Here is a 25,007-nt window from a genome sequence, read left to right on the forward strand (position 1 = left end):
TACGGTCGCAGGTTAGAAACCTGCATCGGGCATGGGTGTGTGTGATGTCCTTAGATTAGTTACGTTTAATTAGTTCTAAGTTCTAGGCGACTGATGGCCTCAGAAGTTAAGTCGCATGGTGCTCAGAGCCGTTTTTTAATGGTGTAGTACTGGTCCCAGGCTGTTACGTGGCCGTCCATTATCTGGAATCAATGCTGTAAGATGTTCCCGGCCAGGTCGGAGATTTTCTTCGCTCGGGGACTGGGTGTTATGTTGTCCCTACATTTGTATCGTCGTAATTTTCTTTTATAGATAACTGATATAGAGATAATTAAAATCCATGAAGAAGAAATAAAAACTTTGAGGTTCGCCGATTACATTGTACTTCTGTCAGAGACAGCAAAGGACCTGGAAGAGCAGCTTGAACGGAATGGACAGTCTCTTCAAAGGAGGATATAAGATGAACATCAACAAAAGCAAAACGAGGATAATGGAATGTAGTCGAATTAAATAGGGTGACGCTGCGGGAATTAGATTAGGAAATGAGACGCTTAAAGTAGTAAATGAGGTTTGCTATTTGGGGAGCAAAGTAACTGATGATGGTCGAAGTAGAAAGGATATAAAATGCACACTGGCAAGGAAAGCGTTTCAGGCGAAGAGTAATTTGTTAACGTCGAGTATAGATTTAAGTGTCAGGAAGTCGTTTCTGAAAGTATTTGTATGGAGTGTAGCCATGTATGGAAGTGAAACGTGGACGATAAATAGTTTGGACAAGAAGAAAATAGAAGCTTTCGAAATGTGGTGCTACAAAAGAATGCTGAAGATTAGACGGGTAGATCACATATCTAATGAGGAGGTATTGAATAGAAGTGAAGAGAAGAGAAATTTGTGGCATAACTTGACTAGAAGAAGGGATCGGTTGGTAGAGCATACTCTGAGGCATTAAGGGATCACCAATTTAGTATTGGAGGGCAGCGTGGAGGGTAAAAATCGTAGAGGGAGAACAAGAGATACAATAGACTAAACAGATTCAGAAGGATGTAGGTTTCAGTAGGTACTGGGAGATGAAGTTTGCACAGGATAGAATAGCATGTAGAGCTGCATCAGACCAGTCTCGGGACTGAACACCTCAGCAGCAGAGATGACTGCTTTGGCACGGCCCCAAAGCCAATAATTTGAACAAAAGAAAAGAAACCACTGTATGATGGCTCAATATGGGGAACTTACAGAATGGCAGAAGGAATTCATCGTGTTCGGACGTGGGTATGACCACACCGTGAATGAAGTTGGAGTGTGAACGCGGATTGTAGGAACATATCTACAAGGAATTGTGTACCCCTCACAGCCATGTGACCCGACGATACAGATCGTGCGGTCTCTCTAGGATGACTTCCATGCCAGCGATAGTGGTTCGGTGCGTTGAAGCTCCCCTGTGGGTATCTCTCAGTAGCAGATAAAGCATTCGTATTCCTTACACATCTTTGCTATTATTAGAGAGCCCTTCGGTATTAACTGATAGCGTCACGAGCCATTAAGAGAGCTGGTTTGGTTTATTCTTCTTCGTTTTATTTAACTTTTTCATTCTATTGTTTGATAGTTCTAGGATTAGCCGCTGACATAAGCCTGCGCTTCTAGGGTGCGTCCGATTGTAGGTCCCAGTCGTCTTCGGACAGGTTTCTCTTTGCACCCGACGGTGTCATATGTAATTGATGGACCCAAGAAATCCGTTCATCACAATATTTTCCCTCCGTATCTTTCTATTTGTTCGGAGCGAAAATGTCCAGTGGGTAGTTAGGAGTGCGTGTCATTGTACGAGGCATTTTCAGAAAGTACTGAGTGTACTAAGTTTTTGTATTTTTTTAAGAAAAGTTTATTTGAAAAAAGTTACAGGGTGTTATGGTACACTTGTTGACTAGGTTTCCATGTAATCGCCATCCCGTTCAATGCATGTGGTGAGCCGTGGCACAAGAACTCTCTCGCCAGCTCCTTCCCCCACAGATGAAAAGATGGTGATGTGAATGCGCCGAGTTGGAGGAATGCGTGGGTGGTTCAGAACATCCTAACCAAGTGAATCCAAGAGCGCCTTGGTGGCTGTTTGCAAACGGACTTTCCCTTGCAATAAGCGTTCTTCTCTCGTCAGAATTACCTTCCTTTTGTTGTGAATACTCCTTTTGATTTTTTGCCCGAAATTGGGGTTTTGAACTTTTCAGCAGATGGGGAATTGTAGTGACGGTAGTTTGACGACAGTCTTTTTGTTTCAGGTTGATAATGAGCCACCTATTTTTCATCTTCAGTCACAGTAGAGCTCAGAAACTCGCCTGCGATATTGACTGGATGTTATCTTGTGCTGCTCTGTCAGATGCTTTGGGTCCCATCCGCGCACAGTTTCCGGTATCCCAGCGGTTCTATGAGTATTTCATATAAGAGATTCTGGAGAGTTGTGGAAACATCGCAGAAATTTCAACCACTGTCAATCGGCGGTCTTCAGAAACGGTGCCCTCGATTTTTTTGGACCAACTCAGATCCACTTAAATACACTCGTTCTATTCATAGCAGCTTCGACATAAACCGTTCAGATTCGCGAAAAAAGTTCGGTAGGCGTTTTCCTTCCGCGAGTAGGAAGCGGATCACAGTACGGGGCTCTCACCTGACGGGATTCCTTATCTCTCACGCAGCTCGACACTACAACATGAGTTTACGGACTGTCGTGTTCCTGCTATTCTCGCTGTGCTCAGGGAATCCCCTTTAGCCACTCAGTGTTGCCACCGTCAGAAAACAAAAAAACAAACAAAAAAAACTACAGGCCGTTACGGTCACAGTACACTTTCTTTCTGAACATGCCGCGCAACACAGAGAAATCAGATAACCGGTCATTTGTGCTCGCTTCTGTAAAGGAATGTTTCAGTTCTTCTTATCTTCTGGACACTAAGTTCACGAATATACACTTGTAAATGTGTATTGTAGTCGCAAAGCGAGTGGTCACGCAATGTGTATCAACCACCCGCTTGCCGTGAGGTTAGCCACTTTGGCTTGTGGCAGCCTTCCTAAGGTTGCGAAGTCATTTGTGAAGAAGCCGTGTGTCTACGCACTTTTTGACTCGTGCGGCGTTACGTAACCACTCGCCCGCGCCGGCGTCCTCCTTGCGGTGCAGGTCAACGCTCAGACGGGCGGATGGCACACAACAGTTGCTGGTTGTTCCACGTCGGCCTTCTCATCTCCGTTTCTTTTGCTCTTGGTAAGTGCGTCTGGCAGGAGTGTTTTCTGAGAGATACGGAATTCGTAAGCTGGCACTTGTATAACGCATTTAAGAAGCAACAGAGAATTGTAGCGTTGTGTGAAATTTAGTGTGATCCTACAGCGTCCATTGCGCTTCCTCGAAGGTAGGGCGGTACTGTGTACTAAAGGTAGTAAATCCTCTCTAGCTGTCCCTTCATAATCAGTGTCTTGGAGGAAAAAAAAAAAAAACTACGCAGAAATGGGGTCTTGTAGCGATATGAACAACAGTGGTCTAGCGTTGCGATCTATGTATTTTTGCGATACAGAATAAGTTACGCCGACTTGTGTATGTATTTAATTTGTCATTTGAACTGTTTTAGTAGAGCTTTACAAGAAACAAGTGATAGATCTTTCAATATTTAAGTAAAATAAATAAAAAACTCGTTTCTCTATTACTTATTAAAATTTCCGTTTTATACTTTAAGCAATTTTAGTTTTACCGTTAAGTTTCATCTGTCGCTGCTTCTGACTCCATTCATGTTCCGTCAGAAGTGCCACCACTACCCATGAATTAATGTATGCTTGTCCACATAAGAAGATGTTTTCAGCTGCAATTTGAGTGAAAACACTATGAGACGATGTGGTCATTTAGATGCACTTAACTTTCAGATGTCTTGACCACACTTTTTGTTATTTTTAAAATCATCTTACGTGTTTCGACATTGTCGTTTTTAAAAGCCACAAAATATAATACAAAACAACGTTTTGTCAATCATAGAAAATTGTTCAATATATACATTGTATCTCGTCAACATATGTAACCACGAGACAAAGTATCTATTGAACAGTTGTCTATGATCGACATAACATTGTTTTGTATTGTATTTTATAGGCTTTGAAAATGACGGAATGTCGAAGTGCGTAAGGTAGTTTTGGAAGTAATAAAAAGTATGATCAAGACATCTGAAAGGTACTAAAGATATGCTTTCATTTAAATCTCGTGTATAGCAATTATTTTTTGAACAAGTATGCCATTGTATCCCAGATATCGAACCTTAACCTTCAAATATGTTTAGGTTTAAATAATAATAATAATTTATTATTATTATTATTATTATTATTATATAGGGGAATCTTTGCAATTTATTTAGGAAAAGACTACTTACAGTATGCTTGTCTGCCCTGTTCTGGAGTATTTTTTCGCAGTATGGGATTCTTACCAGATAGAATTGACGGAGGACAACGAAAAAGTTCAAAGAAGGGCAGCTCGTTCAGTATTATCGCGAAATACGGAAGAGTGTGTCGCGAATGTGATAAGAGAGTTGAGGTGGCGATCATTAAAACAAAGGCGTCTTTCGTTGCGGCGAGATCTTTTCACTATACTTCAGTCATCACCATTCTCTCCCGATTCACCATCGTAATAAAGTAAGGAAAATCGAACAATTGACAAGTGTACGCACAGCACTTAATGTCCGTAGGAATTCTCAGGCTCAACGCGACCGCTACGGCAATGGCTGCAACCGTAGCTCCCCTGTCTTCAATAATGAGAGCATCCACGTGCTGGACAACGGTGTCGGTAATGCGATGTGACGGTCCGGATTGTCTACCCTTGAATTGCTTGTGGCACGCCTTGGCCATTGCAACGGACATGCAGTGCTCTTCGTACACGTGTGTGACTGTCTTTGGTGACTTTTCGTTCCCCGCAGTCCGTCCGCTGTCAACAAGACCGACGAGGAGAACATAGCAAGTTCCATTACTCGATTTCCCAGAAACTTCGCTCGGTGTGAGAGGGGGAAAAATAAGATGACACGTGTCTCGGCTTATCCGTCACGTCGTACCTCGAAAATACCTTGAAAACTGCTGCGTGCGGTAGCCACGCGGTCTACGGCGCCTTTCCACGGTTCGCTGGCTCCCCCCGTCGGAGGTCCGAGTCTTCCCTCGGGCACGTGTGTGTGTCCTTAGCGTAAATTAGTTTAAGTTAGATTAAGTAGTGTGTAGGCCTAGGGACCAATGACAGCTTTTTCAGAAATGATCGAGTATATACGGATAAACCGAGACACGTGTTCGCTTGTTTTGATTCCTCTTCCGCTGAGCGAGGTATCTGGGAAACCGGGTGACTGCGCTTGTATGTTATCCTCGGTAAGTGCAGTGGGCAATCGACGCTTACACGAGCTCGCTCTTTCGTCACGTGGGTGTGCGCTCATGTCCCTCTAGAGGCGAATTTTGGAACTTAGCCCTCTTATAGGGACTAGATCTTCTTCCATAGGCAATAGAATTACGACCCCTTCAGCAGTTTTCAGTTTACAGCCTTCGGCTTGTTTCTTTTTGAATGACCTTAATTTAGTTTCTGAGAAATCGCTGTCGCACGAATTGACCATACTTCATAGCAGTAAAAAAAAAATAGCTCAGATGGTAGAGCACTTGCCCGCGAAAGGCAAAGGTCCCGAGTTCGAGTCTCGGTCGGGCACACAGTTTTAATCTGCCAGGAAGTTTCATATCAGCGCACACTCCGCTGCAGAGTGAAAATCTCGTTCTGGAAACATCCCCCAGGCTGTGGCTAAGCCATGTCTCCGCAGTATCCTTTCTTTCATGAGTGCTAGTTGTGCAAGGTTCGCAGGAGAGCTTCTGTAAAGTTTGGAAGGTAGGAGACGCGATACTGGCAGAAGTAAAGCTGTGAGGACCGGGCGTGAGTCGTGCTTCGGTAGCTCAGATGGTAGAGCACTTGCCCGCAAAAGGCAAATGTCCCGAGTTCGAGTCTCGGTCGGGCACACAGTTTTAATCTGCCAGGAAGTTTCATATCAGCGCACACTCCGATGCAGAGTGAAAATCTCATTCTGGAATTCATAGCAGTAGTTCACTGATAAGCCAAAACATTATGACGACTGCCCACCGTGTCGTTTTATGCCGCCTGGTGACGTTGCGGGCACGTGACGCGCTAAACAACAGTATGAAAGCGGAGCAGATACGGACGGGGAGCCACCCTAGACAAGATATGGGCTGCAAATGGGGAAATACATTAAGGTAAGTAACTTTGACAAAGGGCACATTATTATTACGTAGAGCCTGTGAACGAGTATGTTGAAAACGGGGAAGGTGGTATTATGTTCACGTGCCACTCCCTTGAGCAAATACGGTAAGAGGTAGAAGAACAGTAAAAGTACTACCAGACGCTAAATGGTTGGATATCCACAACTCTTCACAGAGCATGGGGTTCGGAGGCTTGTGTGCTCTGTGAAATAGGGTAGATATCTGTGGCATCTCTGCCGAAAATGAACAATGCTGGTGCACGCACAAGTGTTTCGGAGCACACTGTTCAGAGGACATGGAGCTCCGCATCTGATACGTCTACGTTTTCATATGTTGACCCAACAACATCGGCAGTTACGATTTCTGTGGGCACGGGACCATCGAGATTCGACCGTCGATCAATGGAAACGTGTCTGCTCTTTGGGTGAATCACATTTTTGTTGCACTAGGTCGATGGTCGTCTCCAAAACGCCGTCAGCGAGATGAACGGCGGCTCAAAATGTACAGCTCGGCATTGATGCAGGTTGGTGAGAGCAGTAGTATGCTATGGAAGACATTTTCTTCCGCATGCATGGGACCTGTGGTAGTAATCTAAAACACGCTGACAGCTGCGAACCGTTTGCATCCCTTCATGCTTGAGAAGATATCATCTTTCAGTAGTAAAATTCCTCGTGTCTCGGAGTCGGAACGATACTACAATGGTTTGAGGAGCATTGTAGTGAACTCACGTTGATGTATCGGCGACCAAATTCACCTGGTGTAAATCCTCTGGAACCCATCTGGGTCGTAATAGGGCGCAATCACCGCAAACGCAAATCAGCAGCCTGTTCTTTTTGTTAATTACATGACATGTGCGTAAACATCTAGGGCCACATACCTCCACAAGCCTACCAACAAACTGTCGAATCCCTCATGCGCCGAATCAGTGATATATTTCGTTCCAAAGACGGACAAACAAGCTAGCTGGAGGTCATAATGTTTCGGGTGATTAGCGTATGTGCGATTTATGGGTGACGATGTTTGAATTATAATCTGCTTTCCTCCGTTATTTTGATTTATACATGTGGCACTAATGTTGAGTTCTACGAAAAGGAAGGTTTCGGCTAAATTTCGTTCAATTTCGCCATAATATTCAGAAATTGTAAAATGCTACTCACATCGCGTATGGGTTTCTCTGCATAAAATATTCAGCTTTGTATACGCTCGTTAAGCCCAAACGTATTACTCGTAGTTTTTGTAATATTATTACACTCCCCCAAATAATGTATAGTTTTTTTATGGCTGTATGCTAGTTTTAAAGGAGCGTCAGCGAGCTAGGTACTGAAATAAAATTAAAAGATCGTTATATATTATTCTAGATCAAGCGGTTTCCAAGAAACGAACAAACATCAGGCAGTAACGGATGTAAGTAGATACCTTCGAGGTTGTGTTTATGCGTTGAGAAAGTGACCTAGTTAAAAGCGTTGCTGCAACATTTGTGCTTTGTGAGACATGTCCCACCAAGAAGAAGAAACAGCATCAGGGAATGAATCCACTTACAGGATACGAATTGCCCATACTGTAGAAACCCAAATATTTATAAATCTGTCACATACACTGAGGTAACAAAAGTCATGGGATAGCAATATGTACATATACAAATGGCGGTACTATCTCGTGCACAAGGTATAAAATGGCAGTGCGGCGAAATTTGGCGTTAATGGGCTATGGCAGCAGACTACCGGCGCAAGTGCCTTTTCAAATAGCACGTAATCGCCTACAGCGCCTCTCTTTGGCTCGTGGCCATATCGGTTGGACCGTAGACGACTGGAAAACCGCGGCCTGCTCATATGAGTCCCGATTTCAATTGATAAGAACTGATGGTAGGGTTGGAGTGTGACGCAGAGCGCACAAAGTCATGGAACCAAGCCGGCCGCGGTGGTCTAGCGGTTCTGGCGCTGCAGTCCGGAACCGCGGGACTGCTACGGTCGCAGGTTCGAATCCTGCCTCGGGCATGGGTGTGTGTGATGTCCTTAGGTTAGTTAGGTTTAAGTAGTTCTAAGTTCTAGGGGACTTATGACCTAAGATGTTGAGTCCCATAGTGCTCAGAGCCATTTGAACCATTTTTTTTTTCATGGAACCAAGTTGTCAACAAGGCACTGTGCGAGCTGGTAGTTGGTTCAAATATCTCTGAGCATTATGGGACTTAACTTCTGAGGTCACCAGTCCCCTAGAACTTAGAACTCCTTAAACCTAACTAACCTAAGGACATCACACAACACCCAGTCATCACGAGGCAGAGAAAATCTCTGACCCCGCCGGGAATCGAATCCGGGAACCCGGGCGCGGGAAGCGAGAACGCTGCCGCACGACCACGAGCTGCGGACAGCTGGTAGTGACTCCGTAATAGTGTGGGCTGTGTTCACATGGAATGCACTGGGTTCTCTGGTCAAACGGAACCGATCATTGACTGGAAATGGCTATGTTTGGCTACTTCGAGACCACTTACAGCTAGTCATGGACTTCATGTTCCCAAACAACCATGGAATTTTTATGGATGACAATGCGCAATGTCACCGAGCCACTGTTGTTCGCGATTGGTTTGAATAACATTCTGGACAATGCGATCGAATGATTTGGCCACCCATATCGCCCGACGTGAAACCCATCGAACATTTACGGGACATAATCGAGAGATCAGTTCGTGCACAAAATCCTGCAATTTCGACATTTCCCACAATTACGGACGGCTGTTGAGGCAGCATGGCTCAGTATTTCTACAGGTGACTTCCAGTGACTTGTTTACTACATGCCGCGTCGGGTTGCTGCACTACGCTGGGCAGAAGAAGGTTCGACACGATGTTAGGAGGTGTCCCATGACTGTTGTCACCTGTATGTACAATACAATAAAAATATTAAGAACGATAAAAATTTGAAAATTATATTTCAGGACAATCGTTTAATTTTTATGCACTATGCATGGCATGAAAAGACAAATTTGGAAAATCTGATATTTGAATATCCCTAACATCGTCAGTTACAACTTTTGTCGTAGAAAGCATTCTTCTATACTTTGCGCTCTCCTCTCCATTTCTTGATAATTTTGTTTCGCTAAAATAAATTCTCTACAATTTGTTTCTTGACTTCCCTTTGCTAAAAATTTGTGTCTGAAAAATGTAGAAAAAGTTTCGTTTTCGTTATCTGAATAGTTGCATGAGGTTTCGATGCTGATTGATTGTTTTCGAAACATCTTTTTTTTTCTTTCGTTCCAGCTGGTCTACCTTGGGTTTTTCAAAGTACACAATGCCATTGCTTCTAAACACTCTCTGTCTAAAAGTGCCCAGCTCTCATGTTCCTAAGTAGCATACTCCAGATGAACGTCTTACTTTTTTACTTACAGTTGTCTACTTTTATTGACAGCATGTTTTGCTGTTGGAATTCCTTTTCTGATATCCTTACTGTCTGTTGTCTTTTATAAGTAAGGTGTCTAAATAACAAAATTTTTCAACTTTTCAATTTTATTTCTTTCTATTTTCATGTCAGGCGTTTTCTTCTTTATCTTTGATAACAGTACTAAGTATTAAAGAAAATAAACTAGCTCCCTGCCAGTATCCAATAACTTTTTACAACTAACATACTACAGTAAATATCAAAATACAGATTACTTCACTTAAATGCAAGATAGCAATCTAGAAAAAAGTCTTTCACTGCCACTGTCATCAGTAAGCTCGATAGCTCAATCCCAACAATCACCAACACACAGTCATCAGCGCCTGCCAGAAGTGAACATGGAGAGTTACAGTCAAACTACAGAAAAGCTCTGTAAAAACGTTTATTTTGCGGAATGATTTTGGCTGATTATGAAAAAATGTGACTGTTGTACATCTCAATTTATTTGCAGAAAAACGATTAAACATTCAGGCATTTTGGCACCTAAAGACCTGCAGTGTAACACGTAATGCTCATAAAATGTGTTGATAATAGCATCCGATACGCCTAACATATAACGTAGCGTCCCAACTGTGCTACCTACAGGGCCCCTAGTGCGAGAAATCAGCTTTCTACTGACTTGGGCATGCAGCACCTAGCACCAGTAACGTTACTGAATAGAACGCTAATCATCTCAGTAACCAAAAGATGAGAAACAGTATTCAAGGTAACTGGACATCCTACAGGGTTTTCTCGATTTGAAAAACACGAGTGGGGAAAAAATTGTAAACATTGACTGGCGAGTGTACCAAATTGAAAGATTTGGACGCCAGTATGCCTATGCAACATTATACCACTCCATGCCGTAATACCAGGCCACCAAAACTATCATGTTCGACAGTGCTGGTCGTATACCCATATGGCAAGAGGTAGGAACATGTAATGCACCCAGGAGCATTATCGGACTTTATCGTTTTGGCGGTACAGTTGCTATGGTGTGAGGAGGGATAATGCTGCGTGGACCTACTCCCCGGTCAACGTTAACGTGACACTGCACTCCTTCCCCACGTGCTTCTTTTCAGGGGTGCATTTGGCCCTGACCTCATTTTTAAGGATGACAGTGCACGATCGCATCGAACTACGCAGGTGGAGCAGCCCTTGGATCGGGAGTATTTTTGGCGACGGCACTCGGCTGTCCGTTCCCGCGCGTTACATACCATGAAGCACGTATGGAATGTGTTGGGGGAGATGTATTCCAGGACGTCCACATGCACCGACGACCACCCAGCAGTTGTCAACCGTGTTGGTTGAGGAATGGAACGCTGTCCACAAGAACTCCGTACCAAGCTGTGGCCAGCTTGGAAGCAAGTTGCAGAGCATGCACCACCGTTCGTGGTGATCACACACCGCCTGGAAGCAAGTTGCAGAGCGTGCACCACCGTTCGTGGTGATCACACACCCTATTAACACAAATGTCCCGCCGCTTGCAATGTCCAGGGAACCCTCACGAATTGCGGTGACTTCCGTGTAATTATTGTTCTTGAATAAAAGTGTCGTTTCTGTTCACCTTATTGCGTGCGTATTTCTTTCAGTTACCTTCTGTACAATACTGTAGCAGTTTTTTCAATGTATGGTCCAAGTTTAATCGAGAAATCCACCTGGCAAAGAAGAAGATGATCCACAGAATTTTAGACCAGTTGCACTACTTTGTCTTCTCTACAAATTGCTGGAAAGACTGATTTTAAATCGCCTATCACTTGCACTTGACCCCCCCCCCCCCCCTCACTTATACTTCAGCAATCTGGATTTCGTTCAGGTAAAAGCTCTAATGGACAATTGATAAATCTCACACCGTTCATAGAAGATGGCTTTGAAGCTCCGAACGTGCTAGGAGTGGCATTTGTCGACTTACCAGCGGCCTATGATACGGTCAGTCACCAGCTACTACGCGTGACCGCTACGGTCGCAGGCTCGAACTCTGCCTCGGGCATGGATGTGTGTGATGTCCTTAGGTTAGTTAGGTTTAAGTAGGCTAGTTCTAAGTTCTGGGTGACTGGTGACCTCAGATGTTAAGTCCCATAGTGCTCAGAGCCATTTAAACCATTTGATCCAGCTACTACTAGTCAGGGTCTGCAGTCTGACCAAAGATTTAGGTCTAGCCAGACTCATCACCTCCCTTCTGCAGAATCGCAGGTTCTTCGTCGACTTTCAAGGACAGCGTAGTCGATGGAGACTACATAAGAATGGCCTCCCGTGAGGAAGTGTTTTGGCTCCAATTCTGTTTAATACAGGGTGACGCAGGGGAACGGGAAATTTTGAACGTTACAGTTGGCAGCACTGTAGCGTCGGCAGATGTTCGAAACTTTGCACAATTGATGTGAACGCATTACCATTTAGTAATTATGGAGAATTGTACTGGTGCGGAACGTGCAGTAGCTGTGAGAGCGTTTTACAAAAATGGTGATAGTGCGACTGCCGCGCAGACAACATTTCGACAGCATTACCAGCTTGGACGTCATGGACGTGTCCCATCTGCGCATGCGATTACAACGTGGGTGCGTAATTTTGAAGAAACAGGATCTGCCTTGAAAAAGAAACCACCAGGTGGCATTCGAACGGTACGTACCCCAGAGAACATGGCAGCTGCTAGAGCTGCAATCGAGAGAAGTCCTCGCCGCTCCGTTCGACAGCATGCATCTTCGCTAGGGATTATCGAGAGAAGTCCTCGCCGCTCCGTTCGACAGCATGCATCTTCGCTAGGGATTAAGCGACGAAGCTTACAAAGAATACTGCACGAATTAGACTTCCATCCCTATAAGTTGCAGATTGTGCAACACTTACATGAACAAGACCCAGCGTCACGTATGGAGTTTAGTAGCCAGATATTGGCGAAAATCAACGAGGACGCGAATTTCCTTGGTAACTTATGGATATCAGACGAAGCCCATTTCCACCTGAAGATTCGTATACAAACAGAATTTTCGTTATTGGGCACAGGACAATCCTTGTGAGTTTCACCAGCGACCACTACATAGCGCCAAGATCACAATATGGTGTGCTGTATCATGTCATGGTGTTATCGGCCCTTATTTTTTTGAACGTGAGGATGGTAGTGCAGTGACAGTAACATCCGCTCGATATGTTGAAATGCTTCAAACATTCTTTACACCGAGACTGTTCGAGCTTAATCTTAACGTCGAAAACATGTGGTTTCAGCAGGACGGAGCCACGTCACACACTGCTCGACAATTGATGGCAGCAGTTCGTCAATTGTTTGGTAAACGCATTATTTCACGTGACGGTGACATTGCATGGCTTGCGAGATCCCCTGATCTTAGTGTGTGCGACTTCTTCCTGTGGGGATATCTTAAAGGCAAGGTGTACCGTACACGTCCTGCAACAATCCATGAACTGAAGGAGAACATTGAAAACGAAATCACTGCCATTCCCCAAGATTTGCTACAACGCGCATTCCAGAGTTTTCATAACAGGCTGTTAGAGTGTGAACGCCGAATGGTAGCACATCTTTCCGATGTCATCTTTAAAAAGTAAAGAGACACTTTAGGAGGAACAAAGTTGGAACAGGTGGACGGTTTCAAGTACTTAGGATGCATATTCTCACAGGATGGCAACATAGTGAAAGAACTGGAAGCGAGGTGTAGCAAAGCTAATGCAGTGAGCGCTCAGCTACGATCTCCTCTCTTCTGCAAGAAGTAAGTCAGTACCAAGACTAAGTTATCTGTGCACCGCTCAATCTTTCGACCAACTTTGTTGTATGGGAGCGAAAGCTGGGTGGATTCAGGTTACCTTATCAACAAGGTTGAGGTTACGGATATGAAAGTAGCTAGGATGATTGCAGGTACTTGTAGATGGGAACAATGGCAGGAGGGTGTCCACAATGAGGAAATCAAAGAAAAACTGGGAATGAACTCTATAGATGTAGCAGTCAGGGCGAACAGGTTTAGATGGTGGGGTCATGTTACACGCATGGGAGAAGCAAGGTTACCCAAGAGACTCATGGGTTCAGCAGTAGAGGGTAGGAGGAGTCGGGGCAGACCAAGGAGAAGGTACCTGGATTCGGTTAAGAATGATTTTGAAGTAATAGGTTTAACATCAGAAGAGGCACCAATGTTAGCACTGATTAGGGGATCATGGAGGAATTTGATAAGGGGGCTATGCTCCAGACTGAACGCTGAAAGGCATAATCAGTCTTAAATGATGATGATGATGATGAGAGACACTTTTGGATATTTTGATTGTAAAGACATACTGAATACATTCACTTTCGTTAATAAATTATTAGTTTTATGAATTTATTCATGGAAATGACGTTATTTCGAAATTTCTCGTTCCCTGCGCCACACTGTATATACACGAACAACCAACGTATAGCCCCAAACACTAGGATCTTCTATGCTGACGACCTAGCTCTAGCCACCCAGAGCACTGATTTTGATTCAGTGGAGAACAACCTTACGAATGCTCTTGAAGATCTATTCAGATACTGCAACACAAACCAGCTTAAACCAAACCCTTCAAAGACCTAAGCGTGTGCGTTTCATCTGAGAAACAAGGAAGCCACCCGCAAGTTGAAAATAGTACAGCTGGGGGTGTAAGTGTAACACTACAAGGCTCCAAAATACCTAGGCGTGACACATGAACTCTCACTTTCAAAAAGCACTGCATTAAATGCAAGTGGAAAGCTCCACCAGGAACAACCTCCTATGGAAACTGACCGGATCACAGTGGGGTAGTCAACCCTAAACCATCAGAACATGTGCAATTGCACTATTCTATTCTGCGGCAGAGTATGCCTGTCCTGTTTGGTATAATTCAACTCATGTCAAACAGGTGGATGTAGCTTTCAACGAAACCTGCATAATTGTAAGAGGTTGCTTGATGGTCCCGGCGGAGGTTCGAGTCCTCCCTCGGGCATGGGTGTGTGTATTTGCCCTTAGGATAATTTAGGTTAAGTAGTGTGTAAGCTTAGGGACTGATGATTAGCAGTTAAGTCCCATAAGATTTCACACACATTTGAAGATTTTTGCTTGAAATCCACTCCAGTCGAATGGCTGTACTACTTCGCAGGAGTAGCACCACCACCTGTTCGGAGAGAGATAGCTGCGAACAAGGAAAGGAAGGCGGTGGAACAGGAAATTACCCATCCTCTGTATGGGCATGAACCCGCATCCGCAACGACTGAAGGGAGAGTTTCCTTAGGGCATCAAAGAAACTTAGAACCACTGCTGAAAAAGCTAGGTTACAACTAGGGACGGCTACGTCCTACCTTCCCCCTGGCTGCAAAAGAGTTGTTGAAGCTTTACCTCCAGGCCATGACGGGGAATGGACAACTTGAAAGGCCCTGAATAGACTGAGATCCAGAGTTGGAAGATCAAAAGTGAACTTGGCAAGATGGGAATACACTGATCCAAATGATATTCTGTGACAGTGGAGAAGAACAGACAGTTCGGCACACGCTTTGGTGTCGATTGTGCCCAGTCTCCTGTACAGAAGGTGATCTTCAACAACCAACAGAAAATACACTGGAAGTGGCCAAGTTTTGGACAACATGAATTTAATCATAACTGTGTAAAACGTATATACATGTACCTATATGCTTCTGACACAATAATAAAAATAATGTGAAAGTTTCTTTCGTCATTATGACCTATACACCAGTTTACACGTATATGTTCTGTTTTCAACTGTGGTGTGGAAGAGTTTCTGCAAAATCGACCTCACCTCAAACTTCTGTAGACCATTGTCGCAAAAGCCTTACCGGTTTTACCAACTGAAGTGCCATGCGTTTGGGCGGGCGCCACTGGGAATTAGACCCCCCCCCCCCCTCCTGCAAGGGATCCAAATAAACCCATGGAAAATAGTGACATCTACAGTCATATTTTATGATTATTGGAGGTTTCGCACCATAATATTCGAAGAAAGACGTTTTTATTGTAAAATTTCTTATTGCTGTTTTTAGCCTGTAACCTACCTAACTGGCCTGTGTGTAAATGCGGCCCCGACCAGTTGGCTGCTGAGGAACACAAATGCCTAAAGACAGCAAGACGTTTCTCACGTGCAGTGATTCGCGGACTTGCGTTTGTAAAACTTCAGTCGAAAATGTGCTTTCAGACAAAAGTGTGTGGTTTCCAATTTTTTTTTTTTTTCGGGTACTCATTGTTTCGGGGCCTATCTGAAATGTAAAATATACGCTGTATCCAACTTTAGGCGGTCACAAGTATTGTTGCATAAAATGTTGAAGATGTCAAAACGGAACGGCGTGACTCTGATATTCGGTAGCTGTTAAAAAAGTGACGGTTTCATGCTTTGGTACTGATAACACTGAAATGTTTAAGTAGCCAGGAAACGGAAGGTATCAGCTCTGCGCTGAGCAAGGACTCGAAGGCTCCGCCTGTAACAAATCGTTCGGTTTTTTCCGACGAATACGCTGTAAACATTGACAAGAGTTAAATTACTGCATTTCTTTTTGTAAGGGCTATCGAACAACATACATATTATGCAATCCCAGTGAATAAAATTCAGTACCGCCACAGATCGAAAGTTGTGATTAATAACAGCACAGCAAAATATCGACTCTTCGGATACCATCGTAAAACTTTTTTTCGCGCCTGAATCATTTTTTGTATATATGATGAGTGTTCCAGTCACGCAAAACACTTGATATGTTAGAAATCCACAAAATTAGGGAGACCTCAAGGTGGTGATCGTTCAATTCGAGAAAGTTATTTCCCAGGAATACTTTGGAGCAGTTGGTATCTGACATGTATTATTTGCTAGCGATCCCGGCAATGCTTCACAATTGCTAAATATGTTAACGTGATTTGATAAACATCTTAAACTGTGCCTCCCTCTCCCTGCCGATCTCCTCCTCACCCCTCTGTATGTCCATTTCCTCCCCTTACTCTGACCTTGAGCCTTGTTTATTGTTATTGTAAACGAAACCTTGAAAGGGAATTGAAGTCTCTTAAAATGAATGGGTAGATCGGTTGGGCTTATTGGTATGTGGGGAATGGGAGAGACCTCTCCATTTGCTGTATCTGAGAGAGTAGTATCTTCAATGACAGTATTTCACATATGTAATTTTAATGTGCGAAGGGGTAGGATCACAAAGTTTCCGACGATTCGGATTCCGTAGTAGTGTTCCAATCATAAGCCGATTAGCCATGAATACAACTTTTCTGTTTTCTGTTAAATCCGACTGCGAGGAAGAAACCAAAACAGCACATTGTTCGGTATACAATTTTTGCTACAAGATAGAAGAGATAGAATATGCATTGGAGGAAACAATTTGTCTACTCGAACTCGAAACCGCACATACTCGCAGCACAGCACAGCATTTTCGTTGTCGCGGTCGGTTTTATAAGAAAATCTATACATTGTATTTCAAAAAAACATATTGCCTCTGTTTGTCTGAATATTTGTAAGTGTATAGTGTAAAGTTTGAAGTACATCGGTCAAAAACTTTTTGAGATATTACGTAGCAACGATGTCCATTTATATATTACATATATATATCCATATACACTCCTGGAAATGGAAAAAAGAACACATTGACACCGGTGTGTCAGACCTACCATACTTGCTCCGGACACTGCGAGAGGGCTGTACAAGCAATGATCACACGCACGGCACAGCGGACACACCAGGAACCGCGGTGTTGGCCGTCGAATGGCGCTAGCTGCGCAGCATTTGTGCACCGCCGCCGTCAGTGTCAGCCAGTTTGCCGTGGCATACGGAGCTCCATCGCAGTCTTTAACACTGGTAGCATGCCGCGACAGCGTGGACGTGAACCGTATGTGCAGTTGACGGACTTTGAGCGAGGGCGTATAGTGGGCATGCGGGAGGCCGGGTGGACGTACCGCCGAATTGCTCAACACGTGGGGCGTGAGGTCTCCACAGTACATCGATGTTGTCGCCAGTGGTCGGCGGAAGGTGCACGTGCCCGTCGACCTGGGACCAGACCGCAGCGACGCACGGATGCACGCCAAGACCGTAGGATCCTACGCAGTGCCGTAGGGGACCGCACCGCCACTTCCCAGAAAATTAGGGACACTGTTGCTCCTGGGGTATCGGCGAGGACCATTCGCAACCGTTTCCATGAAGCTGGGCTACGGTCCCGCACACCGTTAGGCCGTCTTCCGCTCACGCCCCAACATCGTGCAGCCCGCCTCCAGTGGTGTCGCGACAGGCGTGAATGGAGGGACGAATGGAGACGTGTCGTCTTCAGCGATGAGAGTCGCTTCTGCCTTGGTGCCAATGATGGTCGTATGCGTGTTTGGCGCCGTGCAGGTAAGCGCCACAATCAGGACTGCATACGACCGAGGCACGCAGGGCCAACACCCGGCATCATGGTGTGGGGAGCGATCTCCTACACTGGCCTACACCACTGGTGATCGTCGAGGGGACACTGAATAGTGCACGGTACATCCAAACCGTCATCGAACCCATCGTTCTACCATTCCTAGACCGGCAAGGGAACTTGCTGTTCCAACAGGACAATGCACGTCCGCATGTATCCCGTGCCACCCAACGTGCTCTAGAAGGTGTAAGTCAACTACCCTGGCCAGCAAGATCTCCGGATCTGTCCCCATTGAGCATGTTTGGGACTGGATGAAGCGTCGTCTCACGCGGTCTGCACGTCCAGCACGAACGCTGGTCCAACTGAGGCGCCAGGTGGAAATGGCATGGCAAGCCGTTCCACAGGACTACATCCAGCATCTCTACGATCGTTTCCATGGGAGAATAGCAGCCTGCATTGCTGCGAAAGGTGGATATACACTGTACTAGTGCCGACATTGTGAATGCTCTGTTGCCTGTGTCTATGTGCCTGTGGTTCTGTCAGTGTGATCATGTGATGTATCTGACCCCAGGAATGTGTCAATAAAGTTTCCCCTTCCTGGGACAATGAATTCACGGTGTTCTTATTTCAATTTCCAGGAGTGTATTTATGAAAGTACATGTAGTCTATGTCCCGCTGAATGATCATTAAAATATCGTAAAAACATTTGAAGTAAATCTGTCAATAACTTTTTGAGATTTTGGTAGCGTCGTTTCCCCTTTATACATTACATATACACACATCAAAAAAGTTTTGCATCACCCCTGTTCCCAGAACTCCTGAAGATAGAAGTTGACTGAGGATATTGTATCACTGACACAGTCCCTTTCACTGTTCAGAGATGTCACTAAATCCTCCCAAAGATGTAAACAGCTATGCATGAGCAGCGCCTATTAGACAGGGTCCGACAGCCGATCAGTTCCAGTCATTCCACCAGGAAGTAAGTACACAGCTCGTGTTGTCTATTCGGGAGGACGACGGTTCAATCCCGCGTCCGGCCATCCTGATTTGGGTTTTCCGTGATTTTCCTAAATCACTCCAGGCAAATGCCGGGATGGTTCCTCTGAAAGGGCACGGCCGACTTCCTTCCCCATCCTTCCCTAACCCGATGAGACCGATGACCAGGCTGTCTGGTCTCCTTCCCCAACCAACCAACCGTGTTGTCTGTATTTCAACCATGCCTAGACGGTCAGTATCGCGGATCGATTGCGTCCGCATTGTTACTTGGTGCCAGGAAGAGCTCTTAGCAAGGGAAGCGTCTAGGCGCCTCGGAGTAAACCAAAGCGATGTTGTTCGGACCTGGAGGAGATACAGAGAGACAGGAACTGTTGGTGGAATGCCTCACTCAGGCTGCCCAAGGGCTACTACTGCTGTGGATGACCGCTACCTACGGATTAAGGCTCTGAGGAACCCTGACAGCAACGCCACCATTTTGAATAATGCTTTTCGTGCAGCCATAGGACGTCGTGTTACGACTCAAACTGTGCGCAATAGACTGCGTGATGCGCAGCTGCACTCCCGGCCTCCGTGGCGAGGTCCATCTTTGCAACCAAGACACCATGCAGCGCGATACAGATGGGCCCAACAACATGCCGAATGGACCGCTCAGGATTGGCATCATGTTCTTTTCACCGATGAGTGTCGCATATGCCTTCAACCAGACAATCGCCGGAGACGTGTTTGGAGACAACCCTGTCAGGCTGACAGCCTTAGACACACTGTCCAGTGAGTGCAGCAAGGTGGAGGTTCCCTGCTGTTTTGGGGTGGCGACGTACGCCGCTGGTGGTCATGAAAGGCGCCGTAACGGCTATACGATGAATGCCTTTCTCCCACCGATAGTGCAACCATATCGGTAGCACCTTGGCGAGGAATTGGTGTTCATGGACGACAGTTCGCGCCCCCATCGTGCACATCTTGTGAATGACTTTCTTCAGGATAACGACATCGCTCGACTAGAGTGGCCAGCATGTTCTCCAGACATGAACCGTATCGAATATGCCTGGGATAGATTGAAAAGGCCTGTTTATGTACAGCGTGAGGATCTACTCCGAATCCCCGTTGAGCAGTGGGACAATCTGGATCAACCGTGCTTTGATGAACTTGTGGATAGTATGTCACGACGAATACAGGCACGCATCAATGCAAGAGGACGTGCTACTGGGGGACCATCACCTCTGGAGGTCTCGCTGTATAATGTTACAACAGCAATGTGTGGTTTGCATGAGCAATAAAAAGGGCGGAAATGGTGTTTATGTTGATCTCTATTCCAATTTTCTGTACAGGTTCTGGAACTCTCGGTACCGAGGTAATGCAAACCTTTTTTTGATGTGTGTATATTTATATCGTATATATCCTAAAGATATACAGCCTGTGTCCTCCGAATGTCCATTCCGCACAACGTAACGCCATCTTCATTCACTATATGAAGAAAGATTATGTAGCAGGTTACTAATTCAAATTTGAATTTTGGTTGGTTACGCCTCATGTAAAATAGAGAAATAGAAGACATCGGAGCCTTGTGGCCCATCAAGATTGTTGTTTATCAGTCCTTGATATTTCTGCTCACGTTGGTCGAGATCGCACAATTGTTATGCTAATATGAAATCGAAGATTCAGGAGGGCCATACTCAAATGCTATGCAGGAACGGGTGCACGTGACTAGCGCCCGAGTCATTGTCCAGCAATGCAAGTTGGTACAGCCACCTCACATATAATGAATAAGGAAATTAGCTTGTTTGCAGCAAGACAATCTCCATATGGACCATGCGACGACGCATGTATCACCATAGACTGTCAGCTTGATCACCATAGACTGTCAGCTTGACGATCATTCTTACGCGTTCCCTTCATGCTGCAACAGGGAGATGGCACCGACAGTGGTGCAGTCATCGACAACACTAGACGCAGGTGGGTCTAGGTTCTGCGCACAGCATCACGGTGGACGTGTCAGGATATGGAAGCTCAGTCACTACGACTGATTAATTCTGGCATAGAATTGAAGCTGCTTATCTGTCATCCAAGCTCAGTTCGGTTTTAGTAGCCAGGTGGGTAAGAGCCATTCCTGCTTCCACGGTAGTAGCTCAGGTACTACGGGATGCTACCCAAAAGTTCCTGGAATATAGTAATAAATAAAATTAAACTTTACCTTGATCTTATTTATCAACATCACCTTCAAAGTAATCCCCTTGCTGGTGTATACACTTCTCGCAGCCGTTTTTCCATGAACTGAGAGCTCGTAGAATGCATTATTTATGAGCCAGTTTGGTACCACTTGCGATTCTGTTCGAATCCCCCCAGCCATGTGTAATCTTCGGCTTTTTAAATTTCATTCTGGAGAATACCAGGTAGATTTAATATCGCGGATGAAGAACAACTATCATTTGTGTTTTCGCCAGAAACTCCTGGGCGATCAACGCAGTGTGTGACCTCGCATCGTCATAATTGAAGAACCAATGCTCGTACGCCGTTTTCGTCGGACAGAATCGCGTATCGACCTGTGAGTAAGCCGGTTCGAATCCTGGTGATGGAAAAAAGTTTATCTGCCAATATTCGACCGGCGAGGGGAATGGTGGCATAAAGTTCCTGATCACCAGATAATGTCCTGGTTTAAACACTAAACCTCTCCACAGTGTCTCGAGAAGTGAGGACATGTGACACTGTTGAAGATGATACGTCTGTCGTATGGGGACGTTAAGCTTGGCGGCCCCCTTGCTGCTTTTCGCGAGTAGCAGCACAAACAGTGCGCTACACGTGTACACACACACACACACACACACACACACACACACACACACACACACACACGCATGCTGTAAATAACACGTCGCTCAAGACAGTACTCACTACATTGCATACGCCCTGGATGGTCTGTCCACGATCTTCCAGCACTGTATTCCGAACAGCAGTGACATTTTCAGGAGTAATGCCGCTTGGCAGCCGTCCTGAATGAGGAGCATTGTCAAACAACGTTCTGCCTTCTTGAAAACGCTCAAAACAGTCGTAAGTTTGACTGCAACCAAAGGCGTCTCCCCCGAATGCTTACTTCAACCTTTAACATGTCATGTGTTTCTGTAGCGGTTTTTCCGAGTCTGAAACAAAAGTTTGTGTACACACGCTGTTCCCAGACACCCACCATCGTCAGTTTTGCAAGGCACGCACCACACGAGAATGGAGAAATGTGCATAAAAACTAAACGCTACCACCCAGCACAAAGCCGCCTGAGCCACTAACGTTCAAAGAACGTATGTGTACCACCTGCCGACATTTCATCGTACTACACATACAAAATGAGTTAACATCTGAGATAATCAGCCCCTAAACTTACAACTACTTAAATCTAACTAACCTAATGACATCAGACACATCCATGCCCAAGGCAGGATTCGAACCTGCGACCGTAGCAGCAGCGCGGTTCCGGACTGAAGCTCCTATAACCGCTCCTACACATAAATTCCGGGAACTTTTGGGTAGCACATCGTATATTTCGTACCATGTACACCACGACATCACTTACAAATTTGACCATATATTCTTCCTATTACAGTGTGTAGGCACAATAAGTAAAATTACATCATTTGCTTTCTTTCCTGGTGTTGCAGTATGAATGGCCAGAGTGTAGCTCATCTACGGATTTCTTGTAGCGTTTCAAGCAAACGTTTAGGTGTTCCTTTGAAAATGACACTGCTGATTTCCTTCCACAGATCTCCGCAGTGGGAGCTGATGTTCCATCTCTTAACGACCTCGATGTAGACGGGATGTTGATCCTGAATCTTCCTTCCTTGTTCTCTTTAAGAAAAAGTGTACTGCTACAAATGACAACATACGGTTCAAATGGCTGTGAGCACTATGGGACTCAACTTCTGAGATCATTAGTCCCCTAGAACTTAGAACTAGTTAAACCTAACCAACCTAAGGACATCACACACATCCATGCCCGAGGCAGGATTCGAACCAGCGACCGTAGCGGTCGCGCGGTTCCAGACTGCAGCGCCTAGAACCGGACGGCCACTTCGGCCGGCTGAAATGACAACATAGTTTCATTGAATTTCCCTTGAGTTATTTTTCTTCTTGTTCTCTTATTTTGCATTCCATTTATTAATTTAACTTGTATGGACTCATCGGTCCGTTTTACTCAATCGTCTGCGGCTCATCTTCGATAAGTGCATATGTCGTTCCTTCAGAGTTTTGCCCAATATGTTTTCGTTCGTTATGACCTTTTCCGTCTCTTCTCATCTGCAAATACACTCTTCACTGTTTCTTGTTTGTCAATTTTTGGTTTAAATCTTATTTTTTTGTTTTACAGTTTCTTGAGATGTTCTGTTTTGAGCGGTTCTAGGCGCTTCAGTCTGGAACCGCGCGACCGCTACGGTCGCAGGTTCGAACCCTGCCTCGGAAGTCGATGTGTGTGATGTCCTTAGCTTAGTTAGGTTTAAGTAGTGCTAAGTTCTAGGGGACTGATGATCTCAGATGTTAAGTACCAAAGACCTCAGAGCCATTTGAACCATTTGTATTTTGTTTAATCAATTTGTTCTGTTTTGTTTTGCAGATCGTCCAGGATTATTTCTAGTTGCTCCATATCCTTTCTAATTTCCTTAGTCCATCGTACTTGTTGCGTCGAATTACAGAGCTTTTCTGTAATTCTTCTTGTTAGACTGGTATATGCTGTCCTCATGATGTGGCCAAAGCAAGAAGCCGTCTTCTTACGGATAATATCTGTAACAGGCCTCAGTTCCGTGTGCACCACTTACTTTTTACTATCCTCCATTGTCCTTCTTTGCTATAGATTCTGGTTCTCTGACTGACTTTAGAAAGGAGTTTCACTTGCGTATGTTACCTCTGGCTGTATCACTGTCTTATAATTTATTGATTTTGTTTTAATCGATAGAAATTTTCATTGTATGTAGACTATTTTAATTTTTGAGCTACTTCTTGCCAAGCAGGCTTTTCGTTCAAGTTGTATATTATAATTTCTCCTAAGTATTTAAACTGTTTCAGTATTTTTAGTTTTCTATTGCTTACTGCTACCCCCATGAACCATGGACCTTGACGTTGGTGGGGGAGGCTTGCGTGCCTCAGCGATACAGATGGCCGTACCGTAGGTGCAACCACAACGGAGGGGTATCTGTTGAGAGGTCAGACAAACGTGTGGTTCCTGAAGAGGGGCAGCAGCCTTTTCAGTAGTTGCAAGGGGCAACAGTCTGGATGATTGACTGGTCTGGCCTTGCAACACTAACCAAAACGGCCTTGCTGTGCTGGTACTGCGAACGGCTGAAAGCAAGGGGAAACTACAGCCGTAATTTTTCCCGAGGGCATGCAGCTTTACTGTATGGATAAATGATGATGGCGTCCTCTTGGGTAAAATATTCCGGAGGTAAAATAGTCCCCCATTCGGATCTCCGGGCGGGGACTACTCAGGAGGACGTCGTTATCAGGAGAAAGAAAACTGGCGTTCTACGGATCGGAGCGTGGAATGTCAGATCCCTTAATCGGGCAGGTAGGTTAGAAAATTTAAAAAGGGAAATGGATAGGTTGAAGTTAGATATAGTGGGAATTAGTGAAGTTCGGTGGCAGGAGAAACAAGACTTTTGGTCAGGTGAATACAGGGTTATAGATACAAAATCAAATAGGGGTAATGCAGGAGTAGGTTTAATAATGAATAAAAAAATAAGAGTGCTGGTAAGGTACTACCAACAGCATAGTGAACGCATTATTGTGGCCGAGATAGATACGAAATCCACACCTACTACAGTAGTACAAGTTTAAATGCCAGCTAGCTCTGCAGATGACGAAGAAATTGATGAAATGTATGATGAGATAAAAGAAATTATTCAGGTAGTGAAGGGAGACGAAAATTTAATAGTCATGGGTGATTGGAATTCGAGAGTATGAAAAGGCAGAGAAGGAAACATAGTGGGTGAATATGGATTGGGGGAGAGAAATGAAAGAGGAAGCCGCCTGGTAAAGTTTTGCACAGAGCATAACTTAATCATAGCTGACACTTGGTTCAAGAATCATAAAA

The 25,007-nt window shown here is 44.9% G+C and overlaps 1 protein-coding gene across 6 annotated transcripts in view; it reads left to right on the forward strand.

Annotated features, from left to right (window-relative positions):
• LOC126092574 (proton-coupled amino acid transporter-like protein pathetic) overlaps positions 1-25,007 on the forward strand; it is a 235,089-nt gene that overhangs the window by 15,969 nt on the left and 194,113 nt on the right. The window lies entirely within an intron of this gene.

The sequence above is a fragment of the Schistocerca cancellata genome, chromosome 7 (assembly GCF_023864275.1).
Source record: "Schistocerca cancellata isolate TAMUIC-IGC-003103 chromosome 7, iqSchCanc2.1, whole genome shotgun sequence".
Taxonomy (NCBI): domain Eukaryota; kingdom Metazoa; phylum Arthropoda; class Insecta; order Orthoptera; family Acrididae; genus Schistocerca; species Schistocerca cancellata.